The following is a 15,080-nucleotide window of genomic DNA, read 5'->3' on the forward strand; positions in this document are numbered from 1 at the left end:
CTCCACCTCCTCCTCCCGAGCAGCACAGGGGGACAGGGATTGCGGTCAGTTCATCACGTGTTGTCTCTGCTGCTCCTTCCTCCTCACGCTCTTCTGCTCCAGTGTGGACTCCTCTCCATGGGGCCACAGGTGCTGCCAGAAAACCTGCTCCAGTGCAGGCTGTCCATAGGTTCTCAGCTTCCTTCAGGCGCATCCATCTGCTCCGGCATGGGGTCCTGCATGGGCTGCAGGTGCATGTCTGCTCCACTGTGGACCTCCGTGGGCTGCAGGGGGACAACCTGCGTCACCACGGTCTTTGCCATGGGCTGCAGGGGAAGCTCTGCTCCGGCGCCTGGAGCACCTCCTCCCCCTCCCCCTCCTTCTTCACTGGCCTTGGTCTCTGCAGGGCTGTTTCACACTCACATGTTCTCTATCACAGCTTCTGCACAGCATTTTTTACCCCTTCTTAAATTTCCATCACAGAGGTGCTACCAGCATTGCTGATGGGCTCAGCTCTGACCAGCTGCAGCTGGAACTGGCTGGTCCTGACATGGGGACAACTCCTGGTGTCTTCTCACAGAACCCACCCCTGCAGCCCCTGCCCCCCCACCCCAGCTAACAAAACCTTGCCATGTAAACCCAATACAACAGCGACCGGCTGCAGCGCAGAGAGGGGGGATTGAAAAATAGGGAAAGGGAGCCACAGAGAGAGAGGCAGAGGGGAAAAAATAGCGATGGGCGATGGGCCAGAGGGGAGGAAGGGACAGGGAACCAGACTGAGAGAGATGGAGAAAAACAAAGAATAGCGATGGGCCACAGGGCAGAAGGGAGGAATTAAAAAAGGGGACAGTGAGGTAGTGTCATGGTTTAACCTCAGTCAGCAACTGAGCACCACACAGCTGCTTGCTCAGTCCACCCCCCCGGTGGGATGGGGGAGAGAATCGGAAGAGTAAAAGTGAGAAAACTTATGGGTTGAGATAAAATCAGTTTAATAATGGAAATAAAATAATAATAATAATAATAGTAATAATCATAATAAGAATATACAAAGCAAGTGATGCACAATGCAATTGCTTACCACCTGCCAACTGATGCCCAGCCAGTCCCCGAGCAGCGGCCACCCTGGCCAGCTTGCCCCCAGTTTATATACTGAGCATGATGTCACATGGTATGGAATATCCCTTTGGCCAGTTGGGGTCAGCTGTCCTGGCTGTGCCCCCTCCCAGCTTCTTGTGCACCTCCAGCCTTCTCAGTCGGTAGAACATGGGAAGCTGAAAAGTCCTTGACTAGCATAAGCACTACTTAGCAACAACTAAAACATCAGTGTGTTATCAACATTATTCTCATACTAAATCCAAAACACAGCAGTATACCAGCTACTAGGAGGAAAACTAACTCTATCCCAGCCAAAACCTGGACAGCATCCACCCCTTATTCTATACCATCTATGTCATGCCCAGCTCCCCCACTTTCCAAAACATTCCCATTAATCACCACCCCTTTTCCTGTTTTTTGATATATATACAGCACAGATATCATTCCCTTAGTCTATAGGCCATCCCTCTAAAATATTCGTTGAGTTCATTTAGTCCATGACTTTGGGCTCCATCTGTCCTAATAATCTTTCAGGGCAGGAAAGATGGAGATGGTATGCGGTGTTGGATTTTTTCATGTTGAAGTCAGTTCTGGTTCCATAATCACTGTGCTTTGCTCGGTTTCATCAAAGTTCATTCTTCATTAATCTGGGTGATTCTTATTGTAATATCATTGGTATGGCATATAATATTGTAGCAAGTAACATCATATAGTTCAAATCATTGGCTATTCTCACACAAAATCAAATCCCCTTGAGGTACACATCGGACTTCCCCATCCTTCCGCATTATCCACCAAGTGCACCCAGATCCTTGAGCAAAAGCAATCCCATGGACGGGTTTGCCTTTGCCCGAGGCAGGAATAACCCAGACTGTCTTCCCCAACATATTTTTTATGTGCACTACAGGGACTTTATTCTCATCTACAGTACGTAAAAGTTTTGACTGGGCAGGGCCAGCTCCATTGGCAGATCCCCTAGTGTTGACTAACCAGGTGGCCTTTGCTAAGTGTGTAGCCCAATGTTTGAACGTCCCGCCACCCATTGCTCTCAGTGTAGTCTTTAACAGTCCATTGGATCGTTTGATTTTCCTGGAGGCTGGTGCATGACAGGGGATGTGGTATACCCACTCGATGCCGTGCTCTTTGGCCCAGGTGTCTATGAGGTTGTTTTGGAAATGAGTCCCGTGTCTGACTCAATTCTTTCTGGGGTGCCATGCATAAGACTTGCTTTTCAAGGCCCAGGAGAGTGTTCCAGGCAGTGGCATGGGGACAGGATATGTTTCCAGCCATCCGGTGGTTGCCCCCACCATTGTAAGCATATGGTGCTTGCCTTGGCGGGTTTGTGTGAGTGTGATATAATCGATCTGCCAGGTCTCACCATATTTATATTTCAGGCATCGTCCTCCATACCAAAGAGGCTTTAACCGCTTGGCTTGCCTGATCGCAGCGCATGTTTCACGTTCATGGATAACTTGTGCAATAGTGTCCATGGTCAAGTCCACCCCTCGATCACGAGCCCACCTGTATGTTGCATCTCTTCCTTGGTGACCTGAGGTGTCATGGGCCCACCGAGCTAGAAATAATTCACCCTTATGTTGCCAGTCCAGATCCACCTGAGCCACTTCAATCTTAGCAGCCTGATCTACCTGCTGGTTGTTTTGATGTTCTTCAGTGGCCCGACTCTTGGGTACGTGAGCATCTACGTGACGGACTTTTACAGCCAGGTTCTCTACCCGGGCAGCAATATCTTGCCACAATGCGGCAGCCCAGATGGGTTTGCCTCTGCGCTGCCAGTTGCTCTGCTTCCATTGCTGCAACCACCCCCACAGGGCATTTGCCACCATCCATGAGTCAGTATAGAGATAGAGCCCTGGCCACTTTTCTCAGTCAGCAATGTCTAAAGCCAGCTGGATGGCCTTTACTTCTGCAAATTGGCTCGATTCACCACCTCCTTCAGCAGTTTCTACAACTTGTCGCATGGGACTCCATACAGCAGCTTTCCACCTCCGATGCTTTCCCACAATACGACAGGACCCATCAGTGAACAGAGCATATTGTTTCTCATTTTCTGGTAGTTTATCATACATTGCAGCCTCCTCAGCATGCGTCACCTCCTCCTCCTCTGGTGATATTCCAAAATCTTTGCCTTCTGGCCAATCCATAATCACTTCCGAGATTCCTGGGCGACTGGGGTTTCCTATTCGAGCCCATTGTGTGATCAGTGCGACCCACTTACTCCACATAGCATCAGTTGCATCATGTGTATGGGGGATCCTCCCTTTGAACATCCAGCCTAGCGCTGGCAGTTGGGGTGCCAGGAAGAGCTGTGCTTCAGTGCCGATCACTTCCGAAGCAGCTCAAACCCCTTCATATGCTGCCAGTATCTCTCTTTCAGTTGAAGTATAGCGGGCCTTGGATTCTCTGTATCCCCGACTCCAAAACCCTAGGGGTCGACCTTGAGTCTCCCCTGGTGCTTTCTGCCAGAGGCTCCAGGTAGGGCCGTTCTCCCTGGCTGCGGTGTAGAGCACATTTTTTACATCTTGTCCTGCCCGGGCTGGCCCAAGGGCTACTGTATGAATTATCTCCTCTTTAATTTGTTCAAAAGCTTGTCGTTGCTCAGGGCCCCATATGAAATCATTCTTCTTCTGGGTCACTTGATAGAGAGGGTTTACAATCAGACTGTAATTTGGAATATACATTCTCCAAAAACCCACAACACCTAAGAAAGCTTGTGTTTCCTTTTTGCTAGTTGGTGGAGACATGGCTGTTATTTTGTTGATCACATCCATTGGGATTTGACGACGTCCATCTTGCCATTTTATTCCTAAAAATTGGATCTCCTGTGCAGGTCCCTTGACTTTACTTTGTTTTATGGCAAAACCAGCCTTCAGCAGGATTTGGACTATTTCCTTCCCTTTTTCAAAAACTTCTCCTGCTGTGTTGCCCCACACAATGATGTCATCAATGTATTGCAGGTGTTCTGGAGCCTCGCCCTGTTCCAGTGCGGTCTGGATCAGTCCATGGCAAATGATGGGGCTGTGTTACCACCCCTGAGGCAGTTGGTTCCAGGTGTACTGGACGCCCCTCCAAGTGAAAGCAAACTGTGGCCTGCACTCCGCTGCCAAAGGGGTTGAGAAAAAAGCATTAGCGATATCAGTTGTGGCACACCACTTGGCTGCCTTTGGCTCCAGTTCGTATTGAAGTTCTAGCATGTCCAACACAGCAGCACTCAGCAGCGGCGTGACTTCATTCAGGCCACGATAGTCTACTGTTAGTCTCCACTCTCCATTAGACTTTTGCACTGGCCATGTGGGACTGTTACAGGGTGAGCAAGTCTTGCTGATCACTCCTTGGCTCTCCAGTCAATGAATCAACTTATGGATGGGAATCAGGGAGTCTTGGTTGGTGCGATATTGCTGCCGGTGCACTGTCGTGGTAGTGATTGGCACCTGTTTGTCTTCCACCTTCAGCAACCCCACAACAGAATGGTCCTCCGAGAGACCAGGCAAGGTGGACAGCTGTTTAATTTCTTCCATCTCCAAAGCAGCTATACCAAAAGCCCACCAGTACCCTTTGGGGTCCTTGAAATACCCTCTCCTGAGGTAGTCTGCCAAGGATGCACGGAGCCTCTGGGCCAGTCACAATGGGGTGCTTTTGCCACTCATTCCCAGTTAGACTTACTTCGGCTTCCAATACAGTTAGCTGTTGGGATCCCCCCATCACTCCAGAAATACAGATGGGTTCTGGCCCCTTATAGCTTGATGGCATTAGGGTACACTCTGCACCGGCGTCTACTAGTGCCTTATACTCCTCTGGGTCCGATGTGCCAGGCCACTGAATCCACACAGTCCAGTAAACTTGGTTGTCCCTTTCCTCCACCTGGCTGGAGGCAGGGCCCCTCTAGTCCTCATCATAGTATTCGTTTCTCATTTCCTGTAAATACGAGTCAGAAGTCTCTTCATTAAGATCAGAAGTAAGATCGGCCCTTCTACTCTGTCTGGGAAACTGCCCACCGGAAACTGGAGCATCAATTTTCCTGGATGAACCCCCTTTTGTGATTGTTTTTCCTTGCAACTCACATACCTGTGCCTCTAAGGCTGAGGTAGGTTTTCCATAGCACTCCTTGTGTCCTCTCCGTGGTTACGCAGGTAAAACCATAGGGTGCCCCGTGGTGTGTACCCTTTATATCCTCTCTCTTGAGCAAAAGAACGCTGACTCCTAATAGCAGAGATACTGGTACGTACAAGTGGGGAGTAGGACCTATCCTCTTCAAGTTGCTGGACCTTCTGGGACAGTTTCTCCACAGCTGAGACGAGGGAGGAAGAGAGACTTTCTTTATATTGCCGGAGTTGACCAGCCAATTCATCCACCATTTGTCCCTCTCCATCTTTCCAGGTCATCACTGCTGATGTGTTGGCATATGATGATGGCGCGCTCCGTACAAACTTCCGCCACGTGGGTCGTGTGCACTTGACTTCATCTGGATCTTTGGATAGCTGTTCATTGTTCAGGTCACCATAAATCACCCCCAGCATGGCTAATTCCCTCAGGTATTGGATACCCCTCTCCATGCTGGTCCACTTGCCTGGGTGACTTATAACATCTTCCTTGAAGGGATACCTTTCCTTGACACTTGACAGGAGTCACCTCCAAAAGCTGAGGACTCGTGTCCCTTTTCCAATCGCTTTGTCAATGCCCCCTTCCCTAGAAAGGGATCCCAGCTGCTTGGCTTCTTTACCCTCTAATTCCAGGCTACTGGCCCTGTTATCCCAGCATCAGAGCAGCCAGGTGACAATATGCTCGCCTGGACAACGGCTAAAATCTTTTCGTATATCTCACAGCTCACTCAGGGATAGAAGATCGGGTGGTCACGGCCTCGTTTATGAGTTCTTCCTCTTCTTTCTCCCTGGGCAGCGGCTGGCTCTCCTCCTCCTGTTCTCGTGATAGCCCTACTCCAGGGTAGTCTGCCTTGTACACTTCTTCCTCCCTTACTAAACGAGACAACTTCCGCTTCCAAGATTTCTTCTTGTGTATAGGGGCAACTGATACCGGCACAGGTTGGTTCTTTGGTTCAGCTGCAGTGCCTGTTGCCAGGGTCGGAGTGGCCGCAGTGCCTGTCGTTTTATCGTCTGATCCAGAGACCTTCTCTTCCCCTTGAGGGTACTGAGTAGTGTTGAACAGGGCTCGGTAGGCATGGGCCAGGCCCCAGCACGTTGCAGTGATCTGTGTCTCTCTGGAGCTGCCAGGGTGACAGCATACTTTTTCCAACTATCCTACTAATTTTTCAGGATTCTGCACCTGTTCAGGGGTGAAGTTCCAAAACACTGGCGGTGCCCACTATCCTAGGCATTTGCCCACGCTATCCCACACACCCTGCCACTCATAACTATCCACCCTTGGGGCAGATCTCTGGATAATATTCTTAAATTGCTTATTAACCTTAGACAAAACTGAAACAATATTCCCAAGAAATACCAATAGAAGTATCTTAACTACCCAAGGATGTTCAAGATACTGAAAAGTTACTGTAATGAAGGAGGAAACATCATAGAAGAAGGTAGCGAGGCTGCCATTCTGTATTTCCTCCATAAAAAACCTCTCAGAGGAAGGACTGTAATTGCTAATTGTCTCCATGAAGTGGTACCCGAAGTACAGTAATGGCTTCAGTACAAAGCTCAAATAACAGATTAAGCTCAAGGCCAGTGTTTTATTAACAAACCTCCCAGGCAAAACAAACCTCCCAGGCAAAACATCACTAATCACCGCAGACCACAGTAAACTGCAAAAACCAACACTAATCTTTAACATGTACAGCAAAAAAAAAAGAGCATGATGCAGATCAGATAAACTAATATCGAGAACAGATGAATCAATATTGTGACCCACAACTGTCAACAGATATAAATTCCTTAATGTGCTCTGGTTAATCTGTTATATTATCTCAAACCCTTTGTGCCCCACGTTGGGCGCCAACGTTGTGGTTTAACCTCAGTCAGCAACTGAGCACCACACAGCCGCTCGCTCACTCCCCGCCCCCCCCCCGGTGGGATGGGGGAGAGAATCGGAAGAGTAAAAGTGAGAAAACTCATGGGTTGAGATAAAATCAGTTTAATAATGGAAATAAAATAATAATAATAATAATAATAATAGTAATAATCATAATAAGAATATACAAAGCAAGTGATGCACAATGCAATTGCTTACCACCCGCCAACCGATGCCCAGCCAGTCCCCGAGCAGCGGCCACCCTGGCCAGCTTGCCCCCAGTTTATATACTGAGCATGATGTCACATGGTATGGAATATCCCTTTGGCCAGTTGGGGTCAGCTGTCCTGGCTGTGCCCCCTCCCAGCTTCTTGTGCACCTCCAGCCTTCTCAGTCGGTAGAGCATGAGATGCTGAAAAGTCCTTGACTAGTATAAGCACTACTTAGCAACAACTAAAACATCAGTGTGTTATCAACATTATTCTCATACTAAATCCAAAACATAGCAGTATACCAGCTACTAGGAAGAAAATTAACTCTATCCCAGCCAAAACCAGGACAGGTGGACAGAGATAAACTGAGACATACCAAAAAACCTCGACGAGCTGAAGGGAAGAGACAGAGGAATTAAAGAATAGGGACAGGGAGAGAAGGATGAAGACAAAAATGGGCTATGGGACAGATAGGGAAGAAATTAAAACATAGGGACAAGGACCTGGAAAGAGAGAATCTAAGAAAGAAGACATATATCTAGAATACAGGGCAGAGAGAGAGGGATTTAAAAATAGGGACATGGAGCCAGATGGAGGGGCGGGGGGAACTGCGAAGGGCTAAAGGGCAGATAGAGAGGAATTAAAAAAAAATTAGGATAGGAAGACAGATAGATGGAGAAAGACAAAAATAGTGATGGGCTGCAGGACAGAGACAGAGGATGGAAAAAAAGAGGGACAGGGAACAGGACAGAAGTGCAGAGAGACAAAGGAAATGGAGAGGTAGTACAACAGAGACAGAGGGGGACTTGGAGAACAAGAAAGGGAAAGGTGCAGGGAAACAAAAAAATGACAGAAGTGAAAGAGGAGTGGGGGCAGAGAGGGACTGGGATGCAGAAGAGTGACAACACGTCCCCAAGGGGTCCAGGACTCTACACAGCTCCTGCTCTTGGAGCTGCGGGAAGAATTTGACAGTTTGGACATGTCCTTCTTTGTGTCCCACTCTCTCCCTCCTCTGTAGCTCCAGTCACTTGACTGTCCTCCACCTAAGAGAATAGATTGATGTCTTACAGCTCTTACAATATGAGGCTGCCAAGATACATAGCCTCACACGCGCACACACTACTTGGCCATACTGTGCTTTTGGTTACGCATACAGACCCTGCGGAGCACATTGGTGATCGGATCTGCTGAGGACTACACTAAGAGGGAACCTTCCTCACCCAGAGAGGCAGGCTTTCTCTTGCCTGCAGCAGGAGGCAGCTGCCGGCCGGATGGCCTTTGATTTCTTCTTCTTTACCTTTCTCTGGCCTCTCCAGCTTCAGCCGCGGCAGCTCCTGTCCACAGCCAGTAAGTGCTCCGCCTGTCCCTTTCCACCCATGCCGCTAGGAGAATGAGGCCAAAGGCAACCCACACAAACCTGAGCCAGCAGCCATCAACAGCATCCCCAGAGAGGAACCGACAACTGAGTCCTCAGTGCTGCCTCTGGGAGAGGGAAAGAACAAGCAACTGTTAGCCACAGTGATGACTGTAGCTCTCCTCAGGCAGGAACCCCTCCTTCTGCAGGAGCTGCTGGAGACAGGGGTTGGGGACAGTCTGTGGCTACGGGACAGGCTTCAGGGGAGGTGCTGGAGCTGGGGGGGAGCTGCATAGGGTGAGCTGGGCTAGAAGAGTTTTGCTGAGTTGGGGAGGCACTCAGCACCTTTTCCAGGGGGTGGGAAGGCCTCCAAGTACCCAGAGGGGTGGGGGCAGCCATCTCCTGCCCCTCTTCCCACTTCCTCACCACCAGCTCTCAGAAAATTCCCGGGAGCTGCCGTGATGGGGCCTGACTCCAACTGACCACAAACCTGTCAGTTGGAAACATCCTTGCAGCTCGTCAGCATTCTCAGACAGGCATGGCCCAGCAGCACCACCTCCTGGGGCTGCAGCCCTTTTACACAGAGGGGCCATCACCATCAGCCTCACTGGCCCCACCTGGGGCTCCTCCAGCCCCAGCCCACAGCTGCAGCCATGGCCCCTGACACCCACTGCGTAACCTGCTCCCCTGGACTCTCTGACAGCCCCTCACCAAGTACAAAGCACTACAAACACAGCCATGAGTGCAAAGGAGACAGCAAGTGTTCATTCGTTAATGTGTATAAGTCCCAGGAGTGAGTCTACTCCAGGGCTCGGTGCCTGTACACTCACCCTTCCTCTGGGACAACTTGGCAGTCGTTCCTGGAGCAGCAGGTACAGAGAATGAAAATACAGTGATGGGGAGCAGGACAGAGGAACAGAAAGAGAAAAATAAAATGAGGGAGGACTGAGGAGCAGAGAAAGAAAGGTACAGGGAAAAGGACCGAGATGGAAAAATCAATAAAAAAAGAGATGAGGAGCCCTGCAGCAACACGGTGGAAGAAAAACAGGGTCAGGGAGCAGGACAGGAGGAAAGAGAGAGAAAATTATGAGCGAAGAGCAGAACAGATGGATCGAGAGAGAAATTGAATAAGAGGAACAAGGAAGGAGGGAGGGAGAGAAAAAGGCAGGGGACAAGCCAGAGGGATTGACGGGGAAGGGGAAGAGAAACACAGATCAGGACAAAGAGATGGAGAAAGAAAAACCAGCACTGGGCTGCAGGATGAGAAAAAAGGCCAGGGAGCAGGACAGAGGGGAATCATGGGACAGCGAGCCGGGCAGGGGGATATAGCGAGAAATGATGGGACAGGCAGTGGTATGGAGATACACGGACAAAAAGTTAGGGGGAGGATGGAGACAGAGAGAATAAGAGAAAAGGGACAGGGAGCGGGGCAGAGATGGAGAAAGAAACATTTGAGACAGAGAAAGAGGGACAGGTAAGACAACAGATAATTGGAGAAAGAAAGGAAAGGGAACAGCACAGAGGGTCACAGAGAAAAAGAGAGGGATGGCAGAAAAAGAAAAAAGAAGACAAGGGAAGAGGACTGAGGAGCAGAGAGAAAGAGGTACAGGGAAAAGGACAGAGCTGGAGAAAACAAAGACAGACTAGAGGCAGAGCAAAGGGAAAGATTGACAAGGACAGGGAGCAGGACAAAGGGATGGAGGAGGAAAAAAAACCAGTGATGGGCAGTGAATAGGACGGAGGAAGAGAGAGAAAAAGAGCAAGAGCAGCAAGAGAAGGAGAATGACAGAAGGATGTAGAGAGAAAGACCAGGACACATAAAAGGGGTGGGGGTGGGGGGATGCACATCAGAAGGGTAGAAAGACAAAGAGAGGGACAGGGAGCAAGACAGTGTGAGAGGGAGGGAGGGAGGGAGTGGGATGCAAGGATACAGAAAAACAGAGGTACAGGGAAGAGGAAAGAATGACAGAGAGAGAAAGGGGAGGATGGGGAGCAGGAAAGAGAGATGGAGAACGGAAAACGTGATGAACAGAAGAACAGAAATACAGAGAATTTAAAAAATACTTCTGGGGAGCAGGACAGACGGATAGAGCAAGAGGAAAAAATCAACAGGGAGAAGGACGGGTAACACACAGCAGGACACTGGGGGAGTGAGAGGGAGGGGACACAGAGCAGGACAGAGGGATGAAGAGAGAAAAAAAAAATAGGGACAGGAAGAAAAGCAGAGTAACCAAGAGGGGAAAAAGAACCATAAAGGGAACTGGACAGAGATGAGCAGCAGGACAGAGCGATGGAGAAAGAAAAAACAGGGACAGGGACAGAGAGGTAGAGAGGCAAAGAGAGGGACGGGGACCAGGCCAGTGGGATATAAACAGGGAGGGACAGGGAGTGCGGGACACAAGGTTGCAGAGAGAGAGGTACAGGGAAGTGGAAAGAATGACAGAGGGAAAAAGAGAGGGGCAGGGAGCAGGTGAGAGAGCTGGAGAAAGAAAAAGTACTGCTGGGGAGCAGGGCAGGAGGATAGAGCCGAAAGAGACGATGCAGACAGCAAAAATAACGATAGGCAATAGGACAGAGGGATTGACAGAGAAGTAAGGGACAGGGAGCAGGACAGAGGAATGGGAGGAAAAAATACTGATGAGCAACAGGACAAAGGGATGCAGGTGAAAAGAAGGAGGGAAACGGAAGGAGGGAGAGAGAGAGAAAGATGGGGATAGAGCGCGGGACACAGAGAGACCAAAAGCAGGACAAGGAACGGGACAGAGGGAGTGGGGATGGGGGAGGAGGGAGGGACAGATGCAAATTAAGTCAAAAAGATGGAGAAGGAAAAAAAAAACTATGATGGGCTGCTGGACAGAGACAGAGGAAGAAAAAGCAGGGCCAGAGTAGGGAAGAGAGAAAGGAAAAAAGGGACAGCTGGCTGGACGGGGGGATGTAACTAGAAACAATGAGACAGGCAGTGGGACAGAGGGGTAAAGGCAGAATAACCAGGGAGAGGAAGGAGGACAGATGGACAGTGAGAGGAAAAAAGGGACAAGGAGCAGGACCAAGAGATGGAGGAAGCAGCATTAGGGGCAGAGGGATAGAGAGAGGGAAATACAGGTTGGAGGAAGGACAGAGAGACAGAGAGAGAAAGAGAGTGACAGAACTCAGACAGAGAGCAAGAGAAAGAAAACACAGTGACAAGCAGCAGGCCAGAGGCAGGGGGGCCGGGGGAAGGAAGGACAGGAAGGAGAGAAGGATACAGAAAACAAGTGGGGGACAGGGAGCAAGACAAGGTGATACAGAGAGAGAAGAAAAGGGAGAGTGGGGCAGGACAAAGTGAAAGACAGGCAAAAATAAGAGACGGGGAGCAGGACAGAGTGACAGAGAACCAAAAAACCAAAGAGGGAACAAGACAGAGAAACAAGGGGAAAGGCAAGGAGGACAGAGAAGCAGAGAGAGAGGTGGGGGTGGGATAGGGAGCAGGACAGAGAGATGGAGCAAGAAAGGGAAAAAGGACTGGAGGCAGAACAAAAGGAAAGCAAGACAAGGACAGGGAGCAGGACAAAGAGATGGAAAAAACAGCGATGGGCTACAGGACAGAGGCAGAGGATGAAATACAAAAAAAAGGAGGGAGAGGGAGCAGGACAAAAGCACAGAGAGAAAAAGAAAAGGGAGTGGTAGAACAGGAGAAAGAGGGAGAGAGGAAGAGGGAGCAGGACAGAATAGGGAGAGGTACAAGGAAGCAAAAAAAAAAAAGAGGTGGGGCCAAGGGCGGGGCAGGGAGGGTCCGGGACTCACCGCAGCTCTCGCTCTCAGCACTGCCAGGAGAATTTGCCCGTTTAGATGTTTCTTTCTCCTTCTCTCCTCCCTTCCTCTTCTGTAACTCCAGTCACTTGGCTGTCCTCCACCTAAGAGAATACGTGGGTGTCTTACAGCTCTTACAATATGAGGCTTCCCAGACACATAGCCTCGCTCGCTCGTGCACTATGTGGCCATACCATGCTGCTGGTGACACATACAGACTCTGCGGTGCACGTTGGCAGCATGACCTGCTGTGAACTACGAAGAAGGATCCTTCCTCACCCAGAGGCAGGCTTTCTCTTGCCTGCAGCAGGAGGCAGCTGCCGGCCGGATGGCCTTTGATTATTTCTTCTTTACCTTTCTCTGGCCTCTCCAGCTTCAGCCGCGGCAGCTCCTGTCCACAGCCAGTAAGTGCTCCGCCTGTCCCTTTCCACCCATGCCGCTAGGAGAATGAGGCCAAAGGCAACCCACACAAACCTGAGCCAGCAGCCATCAACAGCATCCCCAGAGAGGAACCGACAACTGAGTCCTCAGTGCTGCCTCTGGGAGAGGGAAAGAACAAGCAACTGTTAGCCACAGTGATGACTGTAGCTCTCCTCAGGCAGGAACCCCTCCTTCTGCAGGAGCTGCTGGAGATGGGTTGCGGGCAGTCTGTGGCTACGGCTCAGCAGCAGCGAGCGCGGTGAAAAGCTCAACTGCGCATGCGCAGCAATTTAGCTGCAGTACCGGCTTTTGATCACCGGGCGGCAGCAGCGTGCGCGCTGTAACGCTGAAATGCGCATGCGCGTGCCTCAGCTGCAGTACTGGTATTTGCTCACCAGGTGGTAGCAGAGAGCGCAGCATAATGCTCAAACGCGCATGCGCAGCTCCTGAGTTGCAGTAACGGCTTTTGATCACCGGAAGGCAGCAGCGAGCGCTGTGTAACACCCTAGTGCGCATGCGCAGCGACCATCCTGCAGTACCGGCTTTTGATCACCCGGCGGCAGCAGCGAGGGCGGCGTAACGCCCAACTGCGCATGCGCAGCACTTGAACTGCAGTACCGTATTTTGATCACCGGCTGGCAGCATCGAGCGCGTTGTAACACCCCACTGCGCATGCGCATCGTCCCTCCTGCAGTACCGGCGTTTGATCGCCGGGCGGCAGCAGAGAGTGCGGCATAATGCTCAAATGCGCATGCGCAGCGCTTCAGCTGCAGTACCGGCTTTTGATCATCGGGCAGCAGCAGCGAGCACGGTGTAACGCTCCAATGCGCATGCGTGGAGCTTCAGCTGCAGTACTGCATTTTGGTCAAGGGGTGGTAGCATCGAGCGCGGTGTAACACCCCTCCACCGCGACCGTACTGCAGTACCGGCTTTTGATCGCCGGGGGGCAGCAGCGACCGCGTTGTAACACCCCACCGCACATGCGCAGCGCCTCTCCTGCAGTACCGACTTTTGATCACCGGGCGGCAGCAGAGAGCGCGGCGTAACGCTCCAATGCGCATGCGCGGTGCTTCCGCTGCAGTACCGCATTTTGATCACCGGGCGGCAGCAGAGAGCGCGGCGTAACACCCCACCGCGCATGCGTAGCGTCCATCCTGCAGTACCGGCTTTTGATCACCGGGCGGCAGCAGAGAGCGCGGCGTAACGCCCCAATGCGCATGCGCGGCGCTTGAGTGGCAGTACCGCATTTTGGTCACCGGGTGGAAGCATCGAGCGCGCTGTAACACCCCTCCACCCATGCGCTGCGACCGTACTGCAGTACCGACTTTTGATCGCCGGGCGGCAGCAGCGAGGGCGGCGCAACGCTCAACTGCGCATGCGCTGTGCTGGAGCGGCAGTACCGCATTTCGGTCGCTGGGCGGCAGCAGCGAGGGCAGGGGCACGCGTTCTCGGGGCGCGGCCGCACGGCTTGTCGGGGACCAGGCGCAGCGGGAAACCAGCAGAAAATCACACGAAACCGGCAACAACACTACACCTCATGCCGCGCCGCGGGGGCCGCGGCGGTAGCAAGGACTACGCTGCGCCACGCTCGCCCGAGAGCCGTGCGGTTGCCCGGCAGCCACGTCCGCGAAAACTACACCTCCCGGCACGCACCGGTAGAGACAGCACGCCCGCCCGGCAGCAGTGACGGAAGACTACACCTCCCGGCATGCTGCGGGGAACCAACATGGCCGACCGGAAGCCCCGTGCCCCCCCCGGACTACAGCTCCCGGCATGCCGCGGGAGGCAGCCCTCCCTGCTCTCTGACCCTGCGGGGACACCGTTCTCCCCGGCCGATGTACCCGGAACCCCCACCGAGCCCCCAGCGCAGCCCCGCGCAGCCCCCGCTGCACGGCTCCCACACGGCGCGGCCCCCCTCCCTCCCCCGGCCTCGCCGCCCCCCTCGCCCGCCGCCCACTCCGCTCCTCCCTTGGCTCACACCGGCCCTTCCACGGCCACCCGGGGCACGGCAGCCCCACCACCAGCCCCACAGCCTGCAGCTACTCTGGCAACACACCCCCTTTAAAGGGAGAAGCCGTCGCCACCAGCCTCGCTGCCCGCCCCTGGGGCTCCTCCGGCCCCAGCCCACACCGGAGCCCAGCAGGAACAGGGGGCCATCGCCCGAACCCCACAGTGCGCCATCTCCTCCCCTGGGCTCCATCACAGCTCCTAGCCCGGTGCAAAGGAAGTGCAAACGCAGCCGCGCG

General features: G+C 52.2%; 1 long non-coding RNA gene across 1 annotated transcript; it reads right to left on the reverse strand.

Annotated features, from left to right (window-relative positions):
- Positions 1-7,484: 7,484 nt before the first annotated feature.
- LOC143167182 (uncharacterized) lies at positions 7,485-13,045 on the reverse strand. The gene is made up of 3 exons (XR_012996522.1): positions 12,889-13,045; positions 12,409-12,518; positions 7,485-8,753 (listed from the first exon to the last, which is right to left on the reverse strand). It is a non-coding gene; the product is annotated as an uncharacterized LOC143167182 (long non-coding RNA).
- Positions 13,046-15,080: the final 2,035 nt, after the last annotated feature.

This window comes from Aptenodytes patagonicus, chromosome 14 (genome assembly GCF_965638725.1).
Source record: "Aptenodytes patagonicus chromosome 14, bAptPat1.pri.cur, whole genome shotgun sequence".
In the NCBI taxonomy this organism is placed as follows: Eukaryota; Metazoa; Chordata; class Aves; order Sphenisciformes; family Spheniscidae; genus Aptenodytes; species Aptenodytes patagonicus.